Source organism: Platichthys flesus, chromosome 21, assembly GCF_949316205.1.
Source record: "Platichthys flesus chromosome 21, fPlaFle2.1, whole genome shotgun sequence".
In the NCBI taxonomy this organism is placed as follows: domain Eukaryota; kingdom Metazoa; phylum Chordata; class Actinopteri; order Pleuronectiformes; family Pleuronectidae; genus Platichthys; species Platichthys flesus.
In genome coordinates this window covers 14,753,678-14,770,111 of record NC_084965.1, presented here as the reverse complement: position 1 = coordinate 14,770,111, position 16,434 = coordinate 14,753,678, and the positions used below count along the sequence as shown (strand labels likewise).

Here is a 16,434-nt window from a genome sequence, read left to right as displayed (position 1 = left end):
CGTTTTGCTCGCAAACATCATCATCAGGCCAGTTTGAATCGGCTGCTGACCTGGCATGGCTTACAGGTGATTAGATTAAGTATTTTTTAAATGTCAGAGCACATATATCTGAATGAAGCCCCCCCGTTTTGTTCACATTCCACAGTCTTCTGCTGTATCCATCGAGTCTCAAACCCAACATTTGCAAATGGATTATTTTCTGTTCAAGGTTCAATGTGCAGCACACAACGCTTGATGAGCCGGCGAAGACATACTTAGCCACGGGCCTCACATATTACCCAAGACTGAGAAAAGACCATTGCAGAGGGATAACTCACCGAGAGCGTACACAGGAGTGAAGGAGTCAGGAAAGAAATACTGCACAGGTTTGTGTTTGTGTGTATAGGTGCAGCTGGGGTGTGTGCAGAAAGCAGAATAGCCCTTGGCATCCCTGATTTGTTTTGACTGGTGCGTTCACAGCAGCTGCATGGGCCCGGCCGAGGTAAAACAACCAAATTCTTACTTTTCTTCTTCTTTTCTTTCACTCTTCCTCCACTCCTGTCTTCGCAGAGATGGCTGCCAGCCAGCCAGCTGTGTAATCAAGCCCTTCAGTTATACTTTATTGACAGATGCTACCTCGAGCCCTGGTTGGGGGAACACGGTTTGTTTTTTCGAACCTCTGGGAAAGATTGAGTTCCATGGCAGGGTGATATATGCTACGGAAGGCTTTGTTAATGTTGGACTACAAGTGCAGGAATGCTTCGCTCCATTTTGTCAAGAGGGTGAAACCTCAAAAGTTGGACTGAGCGAGGAGAAGAACAGTATAGAAACAAATTCAGGTTCGGCAGGAAGCTGTTGTAACTCTAAATTGTTAATACTTTTTGTCAAGAATCACTCATGTAAATCGTAATGCATTCAGCCCAACACGATGATCAACAATCCTATTTGCAGTATTAGTGTATGTTCATTTCGGCCAAATCAGCAGGACAAACTACAATAAAGCTGCTTTCAAACACAAACCAAACTTTGGATATTTTCCTGAAATGTTCCGGAGGGGCTGTATGTAATTAGCTGCCCAATTGGCTGCTCAGGGCATCTCTTGGAAATGTGAGGTAAATGTCGGAGTGAAACTGGAAAAACGTCAATCTCTCATTTTGAAAAAGAGGTGCCTTACTTGTAAGAGATGCAGACAAAGATGTCGGATTGGAAAAACGAGATTAAAGGGTCCATGTGATTTAAACCAAATCACAGAATTCATAAGGAATGTCCATCCACCCTTCACTTGAGGGTTCCGACTATTTTCCGTTTTTTTATGAACGACAATCTCCTGCTAAGGCCCTGATATTTTTTCGTTGTTCATGTTTGAAAACAGCTCGAATAACTTTACTTCTCATGGGCACTGCAATCCTACATGTCTGAAATTAAACTTTCCATCATTCCCATACCTCAGGTCAGTCCCTGATCTTTAATGTCCCCATCTTTGTAGATCATCACCTCACAGCTCCCCATGTGCTGCCTCGTGCAACAAAAAACAACCGAGGGAGCCTCTGAATTGCTGCATGTGCTCTTTACATTTGCTTAATGCAAGGCAGCCAAGAATTCTGTTACTCACATGAACAGAGGAAGGGAGAGGGTGCCAAGACGATCTGAGGCGGAGGAGCCGGCAGGTTGGTGTCGGTGACAGATGGGGACGGAGAGGCTGACTCCTGTATCTTCTATCTCTTCCTGCCAGCCTGTCGGTTCACTCTCTGTCGGGGCCTGCTTCATGTGCGGAGGGGGACAGTCTATAACTTTGTGCTGTTGCTATGGAGTGATACATGTGAACAGCACGCACGGGGACAGGCACGCAGACCAAACAACGCGCATGCATGATGTTTTTCCATACGCACAAATACTATTGCAGACACAGGTTTGTAGCTGAATTCCCTGAGTTGAGAGATGAAAGTGGATGGAAACATGAATGAGTAGCATCTGCGTATTCTCCAGTTACTCAGTGAGTTGTTGTAAGCAGTTTGGACTTTATGAGGAAAAATATTTCTAAATTATGTCATCTGGACTATAGTTACTTAAAAAATATTGTCCAGGACTTTGAGATTTTCAAGAGTCCATTTTCAGTCTGTATTTTGAGGTGTTCAGTTCCCCAAGTAATTCAAAAATAATGTAATCCTCTATGTTGTTCAAATAAAAAAAAACAAATATAGACATAAATAGATAAAAAATAACCTTATTAAATATTGTACACATCAGTCTTGGACATGCTTTTACTGCAATATATTGATGTGTAACCACATGACACTATGTGTAAAGATGGATGGTTGTAAAGTGCATTAGTTCTTCATGAAAACTCAGATTATCATCTTTGCCATACAGACCGATGTGCTTCACTACTACAACACTGACTTTGAGTAAAAACGATTTAATTTGACCTAAGGAATGGTGCTACAAATGTGAGACAGCCAATCAGAATGCAGCATTGCTACAGGATAAGTGTTGGCACTAAAAACGCAAAAAAACCCTGAAGAGACTAGTTTGGCTCTTCTGAATCTTAAATAAATAAATATTGCTAATGCAACCTGTTATCTGCACACCGATGCTAAAGGATGCTAATGCTACCTGTAAACGGATGTCAGAGGATGCTATTGCTACAGCTAAAACCAGCCGCATCTGATAAAGCAGACTCACTAGACTAATTCATGCTAAAAAGCTTCTAAGGTTTGCATGAGAGCTGAAGACTAGTTAAAGAAAAATGGCAAAGACTGAAAACTCTATTGGATTATTAGTGGCTGAGCACACAGAGGCCATCGATACCTTCAGCATGAAAACACACAGAGACCCGATCGAGGTATCCAGGGTTTTATTATTATGATATTAATAAAGTTTTCCTGTTCAATGTCCTCGACGCTTGCTGCCAGCATCGCTCATATTTCTTTGCCGTTTGTGGACATTGCTGACACTGACTGTTACCAGATCTGCTCCATTACTGTAATGGGAAAAATTTTCTCATAAATGATAGAAACGATGTCCAAAACTACCAAAACAAATCCCATGTTATGATATATCCTCTAAGTTTGCACACTTAGCGGGGACTAATTACGTCTGGGTCTGGTGAAATTGTTGCTAACATTAGTCCGGAAAAGGAGCGGGTGCAAGACGCCAGAAACGTCTTGTTGACATCTGTGTTTTTCCACTTAGAGAGAGACCGTGCCAAAAGACAGGAACACCTCAAACCCACATCCACTCTCCGCTGCTACTGTGGCTTGGTGTTGTTTTTTTAAAACACAGCCATCCTCTTTCCATAAATGCTTTGCAGACAGTTGGTTTTCAGAAAGAAAAATTTAGCCCATTTCTCCACCACACACCTTGGTACAGGTGTGTGGTGGAGACAGCCGCACCTGGACGTACAACCTGGACTTTTTTTTAATCGTCTATCTCTCCACCTCTCCGCCCTCTCCCTGGCTTGTTGCCTGCCGGGCCTCGGCTATTTTCCCCCCAGCAATGACAGGATTATACCTGACATGTTTAAGGAAGTGGGTCTGGCAGGCGGTGTAGGGGAAGCAGGCACCCCCCCACACACACACATGCACACACACGCACACACGCACACACGCAGGTACACGCACATTCCTGATGCCAGCCTTTACTCAGTAACCTTGCACAGCGGGGCAGGTTTTGACGACGTGTCTGTCTGTCAAACCGGAGCTGAAATGAATCTGCGTGTAAAGAGGACGAGGGAGATGAGGCAGGGAGGGTTTAGCATTAACTCTGTTATCATTACACATGTCAGGCGGGATGACAGGGGAGGGCGGATGCTGTTGGTAAACCGATCGCCGCTGCTTGTTTCGAGTGGGGAATCAGGCCTTCTCCGATAAAAAAAGGAAGCGCTGGGACAGGTGAGCTATTTATTTACAGTGCTGCTGCTGCTGGTGATGATGGCGGCGGTGAAAGCGAGGAGGCCCTCACTTGTCTCCTCTGGAGCTGCACATGTCTGCCAAGAGCATGACAAATGACACCTCTGAGGAAGTTGAGAGTAAATACACTCTAGTTGTGGTTAAGCGCGGGCACAGCCAGACCGGCTTCATCTAGTGTTTCAGCAGCGTGGAGCCAAATTCCTGGAAAATGACTTAATTGTGGGGTCGATTTCCAAATGATGATTCAAGGCAAAATGACAGAAAGCAAAGAAAAGAATAAGCCAAGGTAGGGTGGGTGGGTGGGATTGAAGGTCTCATATGACTGCTCACTTTTCTCAACAGGTGAAATCCCGAAGCTGCGAGAGAGTCATACATGTGAGGGACGGAGGGGATTGAGAAAACCGAGGAGGAAGCAGGGATACCTTTCGCATGCAGCGAGACCTCGAGACAGTAATTGCAGTCAAACGTGTCCAAAACCCAGAGAGCTGTCTACATCCGACATCCTGTGCTCTCAGCCGGGTTTTTATCCCAGAGACGGAGAACAAATGGCAGGAACTGGAGCGCCAGGAGGTGCTGAGGGGCTCCTTGTACCTGCTTTTAAGTCCACGTGCCCAAACACGCCGTCCCCTCATTAGCCTAGAGGTTTGCTTTTACCGCCGCTCATGCAGACAGGATCCACTCTGCCTCCCTATACCAACAACCCCCTCTATTCATCACATTTTATATGAAGTCACGGGCTGTAAATCAATGTTCCGAAGAGAGGAGATGGAGAGAAGAGGATGATGTTCAAAGGCGCTCTCAAAGTGTCTTTGAAAATCGTGCCTGGTCACTAACAGGTGTTTAGATTTATGGTGTTTGTGTTTAATTGGGGGCATTTCTCCGATTCACATGAAAGGGAAGGTGAATGTGTGTTTTTCAGGCTGAGGGTTGCTCACTGTGACCAATGAAAAAACCCAGCCGATGTTTTCCTCTGCTTATTCTTCATTAATTCGCACATGTGGTTTTTGTGGCTTGAGTCCCCTTCATGTCAGCCATTCATTTGTAACTCCAAGTTGGTGCTGAAGATTTCTGATATTACACTATCTGTCTACACCAGAAGACCGAAAACATATTTATCATTCTCCCCAGGGGTTAACCCAGACAATAGCTGAGATTTGCTCGTCAACAAACTATTGAAAAGTTCTATGAAAATGCTAATTTGACATATTTTAATATGAGACGATATCTCTAGGTATTTTTAAACGCAAAAGCACTGCTGTTTATTTATTTATTTTTATTTGATTATTTAGAAGGATCCCCATTAGCTCTGCCCTAAGATAGAGCTACTTTTAGTGGGGTCCACATTTAAAACACACATACCAATATCAAACATTTAAAACATACGTTACATTACAAATAACAAAAGTTAAAATACATAACAAATAATGATCATACAGTATTACAGATATCAAAAATTAATTTAGTGGTTCTGCAATTTTACCTTTGTCATGATATAAAATGCTGTGTCACATGGCTGTGGACCCTTGTTACATTTGACTCCTAAGTAGGTGCATAACACACTCCCACACACTCCTCCAGGGTTCACTAGTCACTGTATGACATAAGACACGATGTACTGTTACAGCCCAGCAGCACATCCACTTCACAACCAGCAGAGGATGATGATTCAAACACAAAATAAGACTGGATTTAGAATTTGTTCCACAACTTATACATGTGTAGCTCATAGAAAAAGTAAAGAAAAAAACAGCGTCCCGGCTCCTCTTTGATCGATCCACCCTGATTGCCTCTGTCTCCTATTTTGCTATGTCTCCTCTGTCCCTGTGGTTCTGGTGCAGGAAGAGCAAGCCATGTAAAATAAAAACTAATTGCACACTCTCTCAAAGCCCGCTAGGTTGTAGTGGGGTGATCTTTTTCTATTTTATGGCTGTTATTCTTGGCATTGTCTTCTAGTTTAGATTTATTATCTAGTGGTAGTAGATTGTGGTTCTGGTAAACGCCACAACTGTCCACTGAGAAAGTGTGTGTCCTCGGGTCTGTTCACCAGCGAGGCTAAAATAAGTCTCGGTTTGTTCTGCTTGTTTGAACAGAAGCTGTGACCTCTTCATTTTGTGGTTTCCAGCAGTGCTCCTGTTTTTTTTTTTTTCTTCTTTCTAAATATAACCCTGAACACCACTACCTCATCTCACGCTCCGTGGGCCATTGTAGCGCAAACACAGCCTTTTCGATTTTTACATTTTAATTTACTGAGGGGAAACTTCTGCAAGGAATTAGTACCTGGCTGATTTGTATTTTCTTAAAACTTGACGCCATTGAGCCGGTGGTGCAATTCATCGTAGGAATCCACCCCTGCCAGCTTTTCCTCAGCTCACACAGACGCAGGAATTGTCCAGCCTGTCATTAATGTGTCACTACTTCCATTGCTGAAGTCATTAACATTGAGGAGACCTCTGCGAAAGGCCAGAAACAACACGTATTGTTTCATTCCACTGAAGTGTTGTAAGTGCTACACACGGCAAGTTGGAGCAGGACGGGGGGGGGGGGGGGGGGGGAATAATCTTAGCCCTCGAATGTTGAAATCAGCGAGCGGCTTCACGTGAAAACACACTTGACTGGTGAAAAGCTGTGATAAAATGAAGCGAGGAGCTGGCTGATACCTTCAGCTGTCTGCCTAATGATGCATTGCTCCGAAGTCGGGGCTACTTTAATGACCCAGAGCGTGGACAGATTATACGCCGGAAAAAAAAGAGCTCTCTGTCAAAACTGTGGCTGAGCGAGCGAATCAGCAGCACCTCATCTGTTTTCCACTAACACGCTGAAAGAGAAATCACAGGTCCGTGTGTCTATTGGAGCAGATTGAATTTAGCGGATGTGTGTTAAACGGCTGGGCCCCTGGAGTACTAAATAATGATTCCCAGTCGCCCCACGCTCGCTCGCACGGTGTGGGAGTGCGGCCTGGAAAATGGAAAAATCTTCTGTCCAAACAACGGCCCGCTTCTGTCTCCGCCGCGCACCCCGGGCGTCTGTCATCAGCCGTCTACATTGTTTTTGAACAATTGGCGCTAATTTGCCATCTGGTTGGGGGAGCCTTTGTTGCGTGGGGGAAGCATTGTGTGGTTATCAATGGCGAGTCCACTTAGGGAGCCACCGCTGGACGGAGAAAAACGAGGAGACAATGCTCTTTATCTCAACTCTGGTTCACTTTATTGGCACGGCTGTTTATCGGACATTTTACAACAGTCCAATATGTAAATTCTGCAGCTACATGATGAATTAGTGGATTTGAATACACCAAACATTACACCAGCTTCAATCAGTTACTGACAGTGTCCCTGAGAGCGCATTGCACTGCAACTGAAGAAAACACACGTCTTCACCAATTCATCACCAGAAGAGGAGCCTGGTAACACGCACTGCAATGGAATTAAATGTTATAAGTACAGAAACACGCTTCAGAGCAACAGCACTGCCAAATATACCGAATGAACAAAACAACCAAATACACGACTGCAATGCAATTAAGGCAAACTATTTTCAGTTTTCCCAAAAAATCATAATTCTGCAAAGATTTTAAAAGTGTAACTTCACCCCTAAGATTTTGCTGAAATGCCTTCAGAACACAGTGCAGGGAGGCGGAGCTATGATATGTCTCCAAGCCCCCTTTCCATCCCCCACACACATCGACATCTTACAAACAATTATCTTGCGAAAGCAATGTATTCTACGTTTGCAGAGTTTCCTTACGTAACTATGAACTTGCCTGTATGTGTCAAATACGTAAAAGCTGTTTCTTTAGGGCTGAAGTTAAATTCTGCACACTGTTGGGCTCGATATAACACAATACCACAGATATCATGGGTTCAAACTTTCTCTCTGTTGCACAAAGCCCAAGAGGTTAAAATGACCATGAAAGTAGCTTCTTAGAGCCACAGCCACATCTCCGCTCGCCTCAACTTTTCTATTTTTCTCTCCTTCCCCTCTCTCCTCCCCCCCCCCCCCCCCCCTCTCCTCTCTGACCTCCCCTCTCTGCAGCCAGGCCCGGAGAAGATGAGAAGTGGTGCTTTCTGGCCTCAAATCAATAGGCCTTACTCACCTTTGAGTCAGGTTGCAGAGGCAACATCATCACTGTATTTGACTGTACAGTATGTGTGTATGTGTGTGTGTGTGTGTGTGTGTGTGTGTGTGGAGGGGGGTTGGGAGATGGAGAAACAGAGGGGGACCCAGGGGTGCTAGCCTGCCTGTCTGATGCATTATTGAGGAGTGCATCTCAGCCATCAGTTGCAGGTAGAGGGCTGAAATCGTCTTATTAGCCGCTGCAGACAGAAGTGCGGTGGAATACACAGCTGACCGCAGCTGAAATACCCAGCGTCTCTGAGGCAGGAGCCGATGCTGCTTTGTGTGGGGGTGCTCTGGGATTTGTCTGCTGGGATTCAGGAAAACTTGACTAGAAATCTTAGCTTGGGAGATATTTTGATAGAGATGTTCTCTCATCAAGGAAATGACTTAATTAAAATGATAAAACCATGAGGTAATGTGATTTCAGTGTTACTGCCCTTGTTTTTTTGGCATTTAAAAAGCTCCAAATCTTGTAAGAAAGCAAACCTTTCCCTGACAAAATAATGACCTCATTGTCTCGGTGAATATGGATCCACGTCGAGTGAAATTCACATCAGTATATGCCTCAGTTGTTTTGTATTGGAGGCTGTTTTTAAATCCATACAAGCGAGTCCTTCTCATAGAACATTTTCAATAAACATCTGGCCCCACGGTTGCGTTCTTGGAGAAACACTCTCCTCAGGTCCTGTCAGCACGGAGATCCAACGGCATACTTAAATATTCTCACCCAGAAACACAGAAAGCGAGTTTAATTTGGAAAGTTAATTTGCACCCCAGTGAGTCTGTAAACGCTTCGAAGACCAATGAGCATTGACACGTGATTAAAAATGCATATCCCCCAATAGCAGCAGCTCTGCGGGTGCTATGCTGAATATCTGACATAAATTGCATCATGCTAAGGTGATTGAAGACAAATAAATAAACAAATAAATGAAGGCTGTGTTCGGATAGTGAACAGTGATAGTGATAGTGAGCAAAGCTCCGACAGACACGGCCTTCCCCTGTCACAGTAAATATTAATGACATACGCTCCGAAAGCAAACACATACACTTTTTGAAAAATCCCAACCAATGACAGTCGTCCTTGTGTGTGTGTGTGTGTGTTTGTGTGTGTGTGTGTGTGTGTTGGGTCAGTGGGGGGGTGGGGGGGCCGCTCATGTATCAGACCGATTTGAACAATCCTGTCAATTTGGTTTAATTGGTTTGTTGAGTGTGCCGGAGCGTGTGACAGCGTTCTGCAAATGGCGTTTCACAGATCTGAGTCCTGACATTCCCCCACAGATAATGAACAGAGTCGCATCTGTGTGTGCGCAAGAGGTCCCTTTTGTCAAGGCTAACAAAGATACACGGTCCCTCCTTGTTAAAATATGAATGTGCAACTTTGATCAGTAATAAAGGAGCAGGTGTCGCACTGTCTTCCTCATCCGTGTCTACAACACAGTGAATGATCCGTATGTACGCGCTCTCGTCTGTCCGCAGTCTCACTCGGTTAAAACCTCAGGAACATTAGGATGACAAGACTCGCAGTACAGGAGGGAGCGCTTTTTTGTCTAATTAGACGGAGCAGAAAAGGGAACTTTAACTGGGGCAAAGAGAAAACAGGCCAAACCCTATTATACTTAAAATACCTGATGCTGTAAGACAGCACTGTAATTGCACCAGCTAGCTGGCTAGCCTCGGGACGTGCTGTGCAGACCCACATATCCTACGATAGCCCAGCTGGGTCTGGGAAGAGCAGCTACACAATGCTGCCTAATTATATCTCCCAAGACTGACTTAATTAAATCCCCTCTGCCTCTCACACTGGATGCCTGAAAACTGATGATCCAGATTCATGAGACTGCTGTAAGTGGAACTTTGGACGAAATAAGTGATGAGATTGATATTTAACTCTCAATTCACCACTGAAATTATTGCGTGAAAATACTGAGGGTAGCCCTGTGGGTAAATGGTAAAATACCTAAAGAGCCGGTTGAATTGTTAAAACATTGGGTCACACAAGTTGTAGTTGTACAGACTTTATCACACCAACCTTGACAAACAGTTATATCCTATGAAAACACAAGTATCCAGTTATTAACGGTTAAACTTACAATATGTAACTTTGGCTACCAGGGTTCTCTCAATCAAAACAATAACAAAAGACCTAGTTTAATTGTGTGGCAGCGTGGGATCATGGGATTGGTAATTTTTTAAAGGTGTATTCATATTACACAGCAAAGACTAATCATGATCCATTATTAGTGACCAATGCAAAGAGTGGAAAGAAACAAACAGCTAACTGGCTAATTCGCTTTCTAGCTAGCAGCTGGGTTTTCTTCTTTGTCAAACATTGTTTGCGCCAGAAGTTTTAGCAGAGACCAAACTCATGTTCATGGATGAGCTAATGGGCTAATGGTGATCCACTATGAGTGACTTATACAAACAATGAAAGGAAAATGGCCAACTGGCTGGTTGGCCAACTGGCTAGCCACTGACACAATGTCATATGACACAATTAAAAGGCGACCAAATTGAAACATCCTGTTACCTCGAGTGAAATTGTTGATTTCTCTGGTTTTGAGCATTGTTGAAAATATTTTATATAAAGTAAGTACAACACAATACATAACATATCTATTACTTTTTACATTTTAATGAAGAACACTACATCTAACATCCTGTTAAAAATCCATTAAATGAATGGTACTGGTGGTGTCACTAAGGTTGTATTTGATTCCAGTGAACCAGGTTCAAACAGAAGGATCCACAATCTGTCGTCCAATAGAGAATATTCTCAGGCTGCGACTTGACTCAACAGTGTCCGCCCATGTTGACAAGTTCGACTGCATTGTTGCTCACATTAGTTTTGCTTGTCAAGCCTCGCAGACGTGTCTCATCCAATTAGACAAAAAGTGAACTTGCGGTGAGCGGTATGCATCTGGAGCAACTGCCATTTCGCAACTTACACTACATCATATCGGGTGAATTGATGCGTTGGCCCGTAACACAATCTCTCATTCATGTGTTCAGACGCAGGCAGATGCATGTGTGTCTGCCTCTCACAAATAAGGTGCTACTGCTCCACTGCACTAAGCTGTGTCACCCCTCCCCAACTGGTCCTCAGTGGAAGTGAGGAGTCCTCCAATACACTGACAGCTCCTGGTGACACAACTGGACACAAAGGAGCTTTTGTCGACATCCAGTGATACCGAAACTGCCTTTGTCATTCTCCCTATACATGCTAGACTCACCGTGATACTGAGGCAGATTGTGCAGTGTATTGTATAGTCAGTCACACGAAACGCCAAGGACTGGAAAACCTGCGCAAGCGTGGTCAGAGCCCAGTAGATAACACAACAAGCCGTATCCCTGCTTTCCACTTTAAGCCGGCCAGTCGTGGTGATTTTCAAGGCACTGGATCGTCTCACATTCCTATGTACTTGTCTTATACTTACAGCAACATGCAGACAGGCAGCAGACCACTCCCTGAGGCTGAACCTGGAGTGACCTGATATGTGACTGCCAGGTCAGGGGAGGGTATTCTCCGGGAAATGGATAGTTGTCCTCTGCCCTTTTGACCCACAGCGCTCTTTGCCCACCCTTATTTACACAGCCCTATTTACACAACACTGTACTCAGTCGCATGTCCTCGGAAAAAACGTGGAACAGTTCAAAAAAACGGCCACAAATCTGGAGCTATTTACTAAATTGACTATAGAGGAATTCAGTGCAGGTGGATAACGCCTCTTTCTCATTCTTGCCTGGTCATTGGCAATAAACAGTTGCTATTTATAGGTATAATAGTGAATGTTGTTTTGTTTTACGCCAGTATTATCAGCGAATAATCACTGAGTCACTATTATTCTCATCTTTCTTCATCAGGCTTTCTATTTGTGTTCCTTTTGACTTTTACCAAGATCTTCGAGAAAGAACATCTAAACGTGTTCTGTATATTGGCTACAGGTTAATAATACAATTTATTCGAAACTACAGGTAAATCTGCCGAGACCTGCACACAACCTCAGAGTCATAACTCCTGCATGAAGCAGTCAGAAGGCATTGTGATTTAGGGAACAGAATGTTAACTCTGCACGGTGGTCTCTTTTTTAAACATTGAGCAGGCCTGTGGAGGTACAATCCCAAAAAGGGGCCCATTCAATCAATCTAAGACGTTCAAATGTAAATAAACCTATATGATGGCAGCGGCGGGTGGCTGGGTAGCGTTCTTGGCCGAGGAACTGCAAGCCTTGGGGAACTAGAGCAAGAAAAAGCAAGCAAACCGTGACCCGAAGTGATTTGTACCTCCAGAGTAACTTCATTGGGACCCTTGGGGTGCAACACAATGCAGCGTATATTGGATTTGTTTACACCTCACTTGGCCTCAAAGGGCACCGCGACGGGTGGTGGTAGAGGGAGGGTCAAAGACAGGGATCATGGCTTCATTTGCAGATTGAGGGCACGGAGGGAGAGCGCTGCCTGCTCTTTTCAGCACAGCGGTGAGGTCAATGGACTTGGATCCCGATTCCATATGCTGCTGATGGCAGGACAGGCTAATAACTGTTTTGGGATCGGAGGGAAATGAACGCCCGTCTCAGGCAGACGGGACACACACAGAGGCTGCAGACAGGACCTGACTTGTAGATCACATTAATCCCATTGGCGCAGCTTAACTCCTAAATTGGTGTCAATCTTCCTCACCACAATTTGTATGTAAAGCGGAGGAGACGCAGACTGACAGGGAGGTGGTGGTTAGGGTAATGACAGAACGTGTGGTGATATGATGTATTATGAGACTAAAACACAGTCACAGGTACAGGGCTTACAAAAAGTTTGAGAATGTTGGAGTGACATCAAAAACACACTCTACTTCTTGTTCATATGTTATTAGGAAAACCTACAAATTCCTAATGAATAAATTTAGACTTTGCCAGATGACCAGTAGTCTACAGAGTAATGACTGATCTGTCTGACAATGTAAGTACTGTATGTGGACCTGTGGCCGATGCCGTTGTGTAGTTAAGGGGATCAGTGTGTGAGCGTACAGGTCCAGAGAAGCAGGGAGCCTCCTGCCAGCAGAAATGCAGCTGCAGGGCTTAAGGAGCCAGAGGCCTGGCTGTATGAATGCATCAAGTAGATGTTAATTGGTGGCCCCCGCTTTCTGCCACTAGTTGAACTCCTCCCCCTCGCCTCTCCTCGCCCCCTCCACTCTCCCTCTTTTTTAAGAACAAATGCCACATTCCTGCCATCAGTTATCTGCTCTGCTGACAGTCCCAGTGGCCCGTGGAGGACTCCCCCCTGCAACCTGTCCACTCCAGGAGGAGGCCTGTTTACACAACGCTGATTGGGAGCGCCCTGCACTGCCCTGGTGACCTCTCCCCCCTCTTATGCCCCACTCTTTCTCCTCTCTCCCTCTTTTCTTTTCTCCACTCTTATTCTCTCCTGACCCCTCTCTCTCTCTCTCTCCCCCTCTCTGCCCCCCCCCCCCCCCCCCCTCCTCCGTGGTTCATGCACACTCGCAGCCCAACCCTCCGTGGTCCTCTGAAGCACCCACAGAGGGACGAGGGGCGGCGCTGCTCGGCAGAAGCCCAGGCAGCAGGGATGTAAATCAGTCACGGTATTTACAGGCCTTCCTTAAGTGAGCCCAAGGGCCATGCGGGGCCTTGGTGGTGGCTGGCCCAGATTTGAAGCTTATTCACGGGAAAGAAGTGACTTTTGTTCTGCTTATAGACACTCAGTTCCAACACTCCAACTTGCCCTGATTAAAAGTAACTCGGAGCATGACTAATATTTCCATTTCATTAAAATGGAAAATAAGATGACAGGGGAACCACCACTATCTCTCAGGAGCCTGATGACAATCATATGAACTCTGATTGGACATTTGATGAATTAATAATCAATCTGATACATGAACTTCAAATTCTAAATTTGAAAACATTGTGGGTCAGTGTTTTTGTTAAAGTTGAATTTGAGATTTTTGATCGTTTTGCAGACACTTAAGAGCTTCATTAGCTCTGTCAGTGAACAGTCACTCCAATCAACACTTGTCGACATCATTTAGCACAGCATGCATACAACAACAAAGTAATTCTGTCACCCTAGTTTGTGCAATTTAATACAATTAGCCACAAAATACAAAAAACTGGATATACTGGACATCACACAGGGCTACAAAAAGATTTGCTGTGTATGTTGAGATTCCTGCTATGTTCACAACTAGCTAATGTGAGTGAGGCTGATTTAAGCCAGTGTTTTGAGCTAAGGGCTAATGTCAGCATGCTAACATGCTGGCATTGAGCAGGAACTGTACACTGTTTACCATGTTCATCATCTTTAGCATGTGTAATGTGTTTTATTGTGTCAGCAAATTTGATCTTCATTACTGATGTCGCCCCGCAGGGAACGGGGAACTTCTTGGCAATCCATCCGACTATCAAGTCAAGTCACGTCAGTTTTATTTATAAAGTCAAACCTCTCCAATCACAGATTTGCCTCAAGGGGTTTTACAGTCTGTACCGTAGACAGCACCTTCACATCAGATAAGGAAAAACCACCCCGTAATAAGGCCTTCGAAAACCCCCAAACAGAATTTGCAGGAAGAGCACCTGAGAGAGTCCGCCTCTTCCAGGGTGATCGCGTCTGCACAGAAAAACAGCAGTAAAATTACAATATGGGGAATTAGGATTAACACATTGAAAAATGTTAAATATATAATAGAACAATAGAGCCAGGAGTTAGTTGCTCAACTTTCAAGTACAGGGAAACAGCTGAGCCACAAGACATCTTTCTACCATGAGGACCTAGAAAAGGACAGACAACACAAACACATGAAGAAGAAGCAAAACCCACGCATAACACCGGTACATAGGGGGCGACGTAGAGAAACCCACTTAAGGAGAGGGGCAAGGAAAAACATGAACACCAGAGAGAGGAAGAGAGAGGGATGCAAGAAAAGGTGGAGGCTCCACACTTTGATTTTAAATCCGGACAAGCATTTTAGCTCCGTATCAGAAAAAATATCTGTCCATAGGCTACTAACATGCCTGAAAATATATCACATGACCATTCACGCACACTGGGAATTCATCAGTGAATTCTTCGCTGATGTTGGTTGCTTGTAGTTGCATAAAATACTATGAGCCAGGAAAAGCAATACTGACATGTAGAGCATTTTTTTGTTGTTGCTTGTACTGGTAATGAGGTGGAACTGAGAGTGCCCCCCTCCAAAAGGAGCCACAAGGGAGAGGGCTTGAAAATCTTCCTCTTGGAAATGGGACACAGCTCCCTACGTCAGCGAACCAACATTATAACAGTGACAAACCATATGAACTCAACTCATGTTATTATATTAACAGCCGTTAACCACCGATATTATAACAGGAGAAACAGGGCAGATTGATCTATTGATCAGCAAATTGACATCGGTTATTTCAACTTAACGTTAGTCATGTCCATAGAAAATTCTTCCCTGCACTTAAAGCATAATATCAGCGTGGACGTATGCCAAATTTGTGGCTTGACTATTTTTCAAACATCATATATACGGCACACGGGAGTAACAGACATTACTTGTTGCTCTCACTCGGACAGTTTACATGCTTGTTTTGACAGTGTGAGTAGTGGTTTCCACACGCTTGTCCCAGCGATTCAATTACATTTTAATTTACTACTGGATTAAAATATATTCTGGTGGATACAATTTGTTTCTTTATAGTTATTTTTGCAAGATTTCACACTACCAGTTATGAACATTCCTACCCGCAGTGATTGCCATGTTGATTCACTTGCTTCATTCGCAAATCATTCTGGGAGGGTCCATCTACCCCTTTGTTTAGTGTGCTCCTGAATACCGAACGGTTGAAGGGGTGTTTGAAGGGCTGGATGGCCACCACCCCTACATCACATAGAGAAATGGCACAACACAGCCACACAAGCAAAACAAAGGCATAGGGCCAAGAGGTAGGGCTAAGGGGGGAAATGAGACTGTCTTAGCGATACTTGTTGTTTGTTATCCATGTTGCAATTAGGTCGTCAAGTCACAATAAGACCCGATCAGGAGGAAAACGTGGGTCGTCGGCTTCTGTTTTTGCTCATCCGGACTAAAACACAAACCCAGAGTTCTTTCAAATTAAAACATCCCCCAGTCTCCATTTTAGTGCGTACACAACTCCAGTGTGGTGTGGACACCTGATGTAAACATAGCTCAAGTGATATATTTTAAACCTAAAACAGATTAGTTTGGTCATGAATCCAGATCAAATAGACTTGGAGATATTTCACTAAAAAACCCAAATGCGAAACTCGAAGAGTTGCAACTGGAGGAGTCAGGGGATCACAAAGGTTTGAGGCCTTCAGCCAGTGACATGATCATAGAAATCCATCCAATTGTTACGAGATTTTTCATTCTTGAACGAAGCGGTGGACCCACCAACCACCAGTCAAACACTCT

At 44.3% G+C, this 16,434-nt stretch overlaps 1 long non-coding RNA gene across 1 annotated transcript in view; it reads right to left on the bottom strand.

Annotated features, from left to right (window-relative positions):
• Window positions 1–11,522, bottom strand: part of LOC133932406 (uncharacterized) — a 33,770-nt gene extending 22,248 nt beyond the window's left edge. Inside the window, exon 1 of the long non-coding RNA XR_009911948.1 lies at window positions 11,441–11,522. This is a non-coding gene — a long non-coding RNA (uncharacterized LOC133932406). The remainder of the gene's footprint in view (window positions 1–11,440) is intronic.
• Window positions 11,523–16,434: the final 4,912 nt, after the last annotated feature.